Genomic DNA, 8055 nt, shown 5'->3' on the forward strand with positions numbered 1-8055 from the left:
AAACTTCTCGGAACATTGAAAGGAGCTCGAAAGGAAGGGAAAGGAATAAAACGAAGAAAAAGGAAAGGGGCAAATAAATAAAGCCTTCACAGAGCCCGCGCGGAAATCGAGGAAGAAACGGTAACAAGCAATAAATGCCGAAATGACCGTTTTCAAATTTTGAAACTACTAATGCCCGAGCTCGACCTCTCAAAAGGACGAACTCGGGCAGGGGCACTGTTCATACCCTGACCGAGCTCTCCTAAACTCGGCCACCCCACCAAAGGTCCGACCTCGTCCTAAAGGCCCACACCTGAGGTCGGACCTCGGACCAATAGAGGGAAAAGGCCCATCAAGAGGAGCGAAGCCCAAAACCTAAAGGCCGAAAAGGCCTAGGAAAGGTGGTTCCACAGAGATAAAGATAAAACTCCCAAAAGATAAGATAAGATAAGAATATCTTATCCAGGGATGATCACAGCCAACTACTATAAATACACTGGAGCACCCAGGTATAACTCATACTCTAATTCTACTTGATATCTGCTTGGACCCATGCTAACTTAAGCATCGGAGTGTCATTGCAGGTACAACCCCCCGCCGTTCAGCACACCAAGCTCGGGTCACAGACCCCCACCTCGGGCCTTGCCAGACGACCGAGCTGCACGTTTCAGGTAACCCTCGGAACAGTGCCCATGGTGCATGGTATTAAGAATTTACCAGGATCTTGTTTCTTTTGAGGTAGAGTTTGCTGGACACATGTATCTAGTTCACTAATGAGCAAGGGAGGTGTATCTTCCCAAGTCTCATTATCAAACAACTTGGCATTCAGCTTCATGATAGCTCCTACATATTGAGCAACTTGCTCTCCAGTTACATCTTCATCCTCTTCAAAGGAAGAATAGTTTTCAGAGCTCATGAATGACAGAAGGAGGTTTAATGGAATCTCTATGGTCTCTATATGAGCCTCGGATTCCTTTAGGTACTCAATAAGGAACTCCTTCTTGTCTGAGAGACGTCCCATGAGGTCTTCCTCCTTGGGATTCACGTCCTCCCCTTCCTCCTTGGATTCGGCCATATTGACAATGTCAATGGCCTTGCACTCTCTTTTTGGATTCTTTTCAGTATTGCTTGGGAGAGTACTAGGAGGAGTTTCAGTGATTTTCTTACTCAGCTGGCCCACTTGTGCCTCCAAATTTCTAATGGAAGACCTTTTTTCACTCATGAAACTTAAAGTGGCCTTAGACAGATCAGAGACTATGTTTGCTAAGCTAGAGGGACTCTGTTCAGAATTCTCTGTCTGTTGCTGAGAAGATGAGGGAAAGGGCTTGCTATTGCTAAGCCTGTTTCTTCCACCATTATTAAAGCCTTGTTGAGGCTTTTGTTGATCCTTCCATGAGAAATTTGGATGATCTCTCCATGAGGACTTATAGGTGTTTCCATAAGGTTCACCCATGTAATTTACCTCTGCTATTGTAGGGTTCTCAGGATCATAAGCATCTTCTTCAGAAGATGCCTCTTTAGTACTGTTGGATGCATTTTGCCATCCATTCAGACTTTGAGAAATCATGTTGACTTGCTAAGTCAAAATTTTGTTTTGAGCCAATATGACATTCAGAGCATCAATTTCAAGAACTCTCTTCCTCTGAGGCATCCCATTACTCACAGAATTCCTCTCAGAAGTGTACATGAATTGGTTATTTGCAACCATGTCAATGAGTTCTTGAGCTTCTGCAGGCGTTTTCTTTAGGTGAATGGATCCACCTGCAGAATGGTCCAGTGACATCTTGGAGAACTCAGATAGACCATAATAGAATATATTCAGAATGGTCCACTCTGAAAGCATGTCAGAAGGACACCTTTTGGTCATCTGCTTGTATCTTTCCCAAGCTTCATAGAGGGATTCACCAGCTTTTTGTTTGAAGGTTTGAACATCCACTCTAAGCTTTCTCAGCTTTTGAGGAGGAAAGAACTTAGCCAAGAAGGCTGTGACCAGCTTGTCCCAGGAGTCCAGGCTATCTGTAGGTTGTGAGTCCAACCATGTTCTAGATCTGTCTCTTACAGCAAAAGGGAAAAGCATAAGCCTGTAGATTTCAGGATCTACTCCATTAGTCTTAACAGTCTCACAGCTCTGCAACAACTCAGTTAAAAACTGATAGGGATCTTCTGATGGAAGTCCATGAAACTTGCAGTTCTGTTGCATTAGAGCAACTAGTTGAGGCTTCAGCTCAAAATTGTTTGCTCCAATGGAATGGATTGAGATGCTTCTTCCATCAAATTTGGAAATAGGTGTAGTATAATCACCAAGCATCCTCCTTGCATTATTGTTGTTGGGTTTGGCTGCCATATCCTTTTCTTGTTCGAAAATTTCAGTAAGGTTGTCTCTGGATTATTGTATTTTAGCTTCTCTTAGTTTCTTCTTCAGAGTCCTTTCAGGTTCAGGATCAGCTTCAACAAGAATGCCTTTTTCCTTGTTCCTGCTCATATGAAAAAGAAGAGAACAGAAAAGGAAGAAGAATCCTTTATGTCACAGTATAGAGATTCCTTTATGTTAGTAGAAGAAAGAAGGAATAGAAGAGGGAAAAGGTAAGAATCCAAACACAAGGGGGAGGATAGGTTCGAATTCTTGAGTAGAGGAGAAGTGTTAGTAGATAAATAAATAAATATAAGAAGACGAGAGAGAGGAGTTTTCGAAAATTAATTTTGAAAAAGGGTTAGTGATTTTCGAAAACTAAAAAAGAAATAAAATTAAAATTAAAATTTAAAACAATTAGTTAATTAAAAGAATTTTGAAAAAGAGGGAGGTAATTTTCGAAAATTAGAGAGAGGAAAGTAGTTAGGTGGTTTTGAAAAAGATAAGAAACAAACAAAAAGTCAATTAGTTAGTTGAAAAAGATTTGAAAATCAATTTTGAAAAGATAAGAAGTTAGAAAAGATTTTAAAATTGATTTTGAAAAAGATATTTTAAAAAGATATGATTGAAAAAGATATTTTGAAAAAGATTTAAATTTTAAATTTAAAATTGATTACTTGACTAACAAGAAACTAAAAGATATGATTCTAGAATCTAAAGATTGAACCTTTCTTAACAAGAAAGTAACAAACTTCAAATTTTTGAATCAATCACATTAATTGTTAGTAAAGTTTCAATTTTGAAATAAAGATAAGAAAAAGATTTTGAAAATAAATTTTAAAAATTTTTTGAAAATAATAAAAAAATAAAAAAGATTTGATTTTTGAAAAAGATTTTGAAAAGATAGGATTTTTAAAATTGAAAATTTGACTTGACTTATAAGAAATAGCTAAATTTTAAAATTTTTTTACTAAGTCAACTCAAATTTTCGAATTTTTGAGAGAAATAAGGAGAAGATATTTTTTTTATTTTTGAATTTTTAATGAGGAGAGAGAGAAACACAAAAATGACTCACAACATGAAAATTATGAATCAAAACACAAGATGCATGCAAGAATACTATGAATGTCAAGATGAACACCAAGAACACTTTGAAGATCAAGATGAACATCAAGACTTATTTTTGAAAAATTTTCAAGAAAAGAAAAACATGCAAGACACCAAACTTAGAAATTTTTCATATTTAGACACTATGAATTCAAAAATGCATATGAGAAACAACAAAAAACACAAAACAAGAAAATATCAAGATCAAACAAAAAGACTTATCAAGAACAACTTGAAGATCATGAAGAACACTATGCATGAAATTTTCGAAAAATACATGAATTTTTTTAAAACATGCAATTGACACGAAACTTAAAAATTGACACTAGACTCAAACAAGAAACACAAAATATTTTTTATTTTTATGATTTTATTAATTTTTTTGTATTTTTTTTCAAAAATAATTTTTGGAAAAACGAAAAAGAAGAAAGATTTTTTTGAAAGATTTTTGAAAACTTTTTGAAAAGAAAATTACCTAATCTGAGCAACAAGATGAACCGTCAATTGTCCAAACTCAAACAATCCCCGGCAACAGCGCCAAAAATTTGATAGGCGAAATTGTGATTTAGATGTGAAATTGTTGTTCGTTCTCTCCCTGGCAATGGCGCCAAAAAGTTGGTGCATGATACCATGGTCCAATTATAACTTCACAACTTCGCGCAACTAACCAGCAAGTGCACTGGGTTGTCCAAGTAATAAACCTTACGTGAGTAAGGGTCGATTCCACGGAGATTGTTGGTATGAAGCAAGCTATGGTCATCTTGTAAATCTCAGTTAGGCTGATTCAAATGATTATAATGGTTTTCAAAAATAATAATAAATAAAGCATAAAATAAAGATTGAGTTACTTATGTAAATCATTGGTGGAAATTTCAGATAAGTGTATGGAGATGCTGTGTTCCTTTTGAATCTCTGCTTTCCTGATGCTTTCATCCAATCCTTCTTACTCCTTTCCATGGCAAGTTGTATGTAGGGCATTGATGAGCGGATAATTTATACACTTTTTGGCATTGTTTTTAGTATGTTTTTAGTATGATCTAGTTAGTTTTTAGTATATTTTTATTAGTTTTTAGTTAAAATTCACTTTTCTGGACTTTACTATGATTTGTGTGTTTTTCTGTGATTTCAGGTATTTTCTGGCTGAAATTGAGGGACCTGAGCAAAAATCTGAATCAGAGACTGAAAAGGACTGGAGATGCTGTTGGATTCTGACCTCCCTGCACTCGAAGTGGATTTTCTGGAGCTACAGAAGCCCAATTGGCGCGCTCTCAACGACGTTGGAAAGTAGACATCCTGGGCTTTCCAGAAATATATGATAGTCCATACTTTGCCCAAGATTTGATGGCCCAAACTGGCGTTCAAAGTCACCTTCAGATTTCCCAGCGTTAAACGCCGGAACTGGCACCAAAATGGGAGTTAAACGCCCAAACTGGCATAAAAGCTGGCGTTTAACTCCAAGAAGAGTCTCTACTCGAAAAATGCTTCATTGCTTAGCCCAAGCACACACCAAGTGGGCCCAGAAGTAGATTTTTATGTCATTTACTCATCTTTGTAATTCTTAAGCTACTAGTTCCCTATAAGTAGGACCTTTTACTATTGTATTTTCATCTTGGTTCTTCCGGTTCCCTCTCTGGGGCCGAAACCAATGATCACTCTTGTTCTTATGTATTTTAAACGGTGGAGTTTCTACACACCATAGATTAAGGTGTGGAGCTCTGCTATACCTTGAGTATTAATGCAATTACTATTGTTCTTCTATTCAATTTAGCTTGTTCTTATTCCAAGATATTCATTCGCACTCAAGAACTTGATGAATGTGATGATTATGTGACGCTCATCATCATTCTCACTTATGAACGCGTGATTGACAACCACTGTCGTTCTACAAGCAACAAGGCTCTAATGTTTATCTCTTGGATTCCTGATACACGATGCCTGGTTGATCGCCTGACAGCCGAGCGCTCGCCTGACAACCGAGCCAGCCAATCCGTGAGATCAGAGTCTTCGTGGTATAGGCAAGAACTGATGGCGGCATTCAAGAGAATTCGGAAGGTCTAACCTTGTCTGTGGTATTCTGAGTAGGATTCAATGATTGAATGACTGTGACGTGCTTCAAACTCCTGAGGGCGGGGCGTTAGTGATAGACGCAAAAGAATCACTGGATTCTATTCTGGCCTGATTGAGAACCGACAGATGGATAGCCGTGCCGTGACAGGGTGCGTTGAACATTTCCATTGAGAGGATGGGAGGTAGCCACTGACAACGGTGAAACCCTTGCATAAGCTTGCCATGGAAAGGAGTAAGAAGGATTGTATGAAGACAGTAGGAAAGCAGATAGACGGAAGGGACAAAGCATCTCCATTCGCTTATCTGAAGTTCTCACCAATGGAATACATAAGTATCTCTATCTTTATCTTTATGTTTTATTCATCATCTATACCCATTTGAGTCTGCCTGACTAAGATTTACAAGGTGACCATAGCTTGCTTCGTACCAACAATCTCCGTGGGATCGACCCTTACTCGCGTAAGGTTTATTACTTGGACGACCTAGTGCACTTGCTGGTTAGTTGTGCGAAGTTGTAGTGATCACAATTTTGCCCACCAAGTTTTTGGCGCCGTTGCCGGGGATTGTTTCGTGTATGGACAACTGACGGTTCATCTTGTTGCTTAGATTAGGTATTTTTCTTCAGAGTTCTTAAGAATGAATTTTAGTGTTTCAAGGTGATGTTCTTATCATCACCAAAGCTGATTGATTCTCATCAATTTAGCTCTTGAATGCAATGTCCTGCTGAAGCTTGGCTATCCATGTCTAACTTCTTTAGACTAAAGCTTTAGACTAACATTGCATGATTCCTGGAATTCTCATTAAGAATTTTGATACATTTATTTTCTTTTTCCACTTAATTTTTGAAAAAAGCACAAAAAAAAAAAATTTACAAAATCATAAAAACCTAAAATATTTTATGTTTCTTGTTTGAGTCTAGTGTCTAATTTTAAGTTTGGTGTCTTGCATGCATTGTTTCTTCTCCTCTTCTCACATCCTTCTATTTATGGAGTACCACTCCTCCTCAATGCACAATTCGAACTCTATATCACTAAGTTCGAATTCTCTACTTCTTCCTTCTATTTTTCTTTTCCTCTGACACCTCAAGGAATCTCTATACTGTGACATAGAGGATTCCATATTTTTTTGTTCTCTTCTCTTTCATATGAGCAGGAGCAAAGACAAAGGCATTCTTGTTGAAGCTGACCCTGACCTGAAAGGACCCTGAAGCGAAAGCTAAGAGAAGCTAAGGCACAACTCTCTGTAGAGGACCTAACAGAAATCTTCAAAGAAGAAGAACCCATGGCAGCCGAAAATAACAACAATGCCAACAATGCAAGGAAGGTGCTTGGTGACTTTACTGCACCTACTCCCGACTTTTATGGGAGAAGCATCTCTATCCCTGCCATTGGAGCAAACAACTTCGAGCTTAAGCCTCAATTAGTTTCTCTAATGCAACAGAATTGCAAGTTCCATGGACTTCCATTGGAAGATCCTCATCAGTTCTTAGCTGAGTTCTTGTAAATCTGTGACACTGTCAAGACTAATGGGGTTGACCCTGAGGTCTACAGACTTATGCTATTCCCTTTTGCTGTAAGAGACAGAGCTAGAATGTGGTTGGACTTACAACCTAAAGACAGCCTGAACTCTTGGGAAAAGCTAGTCAATGCCTTCTTGGCAAAGTTCTTTCCACCTCAAAAATTGAGTAAGCTTAGAGTGGAAGTCCAAACCTTCAGACAGAAGGAAGGAGAATCCCTCTATGAAGCTTGGGAAAGATACAAACAATTGATCAGAAAGTGTCCCTCTGATATGCTTTCTGAATGGAGCATCATAGGTATTTTCTATGATGGTCTCTCTGAACTGTCCAAGATGTCTTTGGATAGCTCCGCTGGAGGATCTCTTCATCTGAAGAAGACGCCTGTAGAAGCTCAAGAACTAATTGAAATGGTTGCAAATAACCAATTCATGTACACTTCTGAAAGGAATCCTGTGAACAATGGGACAAATCAAAAGAAAGGAGTTCTTGAGATTGATACTCTGAATGCCATATTGGCTCAGAATAAAATATTGACTCAACAAGTCAACTTGATTTCTCAAAGTCTGTCTGGAATGCAAAATGCACCAAGCAGTACTAAGGATGCTTCATCTGAAGAAGAAGCTTATGATCCTGAGAACCCTTCAATGGAAGAGGTGAATTACCTAGGAGAACCCTATGGAAACACCTATAATTCTTCATGGAGAAATCACCCAAATCTCTCATGGAAGGATCAATAGAGACCTCAACAAGGTTTCAACAACAATAATGGTGGAAGAAACAGGTTTAGCAATGGCAAGCCTTTTCCATCATCTTCTCAGCAACAGACAGAGAATTCTAAGCAGAACCACTCTGACTTAGCAACCATGGTCTCTGATCTAATCAAAACCACTCAAAGTTTCATGACTCAAACAAGGTCCTCCATTAGGAATTTGGAGGCACAAGTGGGACAGCTGAGCAAGAAAATTACTGAACTCCCTCCTAGTACTCTTCCAAGCAATACAGAAGAAAATCCAAAAGGAGAGTGCAAGGCCATCAA

At 38.2% G+C, this 8055-nt stretch overlaps 2 non-coding genes across 2 annotated transcripts; one reads left to right on the plus strand and one right to left on the minus strand.

The window, feature by feature from the left end:
• Positions 1–1816: 1816 nt before the first annotated feature.
• Positions 1817–1924, plus strand: LOC130952095 (small nucleolar RNA R71). The gene has a single exon (XR_009074275.1). It is a non-coding gene; the product is annotated as a small nucleolar RNA R71 (small nucleolar RNA).
• Positions 1925–7189: 5265 nt separating this feature from the next.
• LOC130953046 (small nucleolar RNA R71) lies at positions 7190–7297 on the minus strand. The gene has a single exon (XR_009075219.1). It is a non-coding gene; the product is annotated as a small nucleolar RNA R71 (small nucleolar RNA).
• Between the last annotated feature and the right edge of the window lie 758 nt (positions 7298–8055).

Source organism: Arachis stenosperma, chromosome 9 (genome assembly GCF_014773155.1).
Source record: "Arachis stenosperma cultivar V10309 chromosome 9, arast.V10309.gnm1.PFL2, whole genome shotgun sequence".
Classification (NCBI taxonomy): Eukaryota; Viridiplantae; Streptophyta; class Magnoliopsida; order Fabales; family Fabaceae; genus Arachis; species Arachis stenosperma.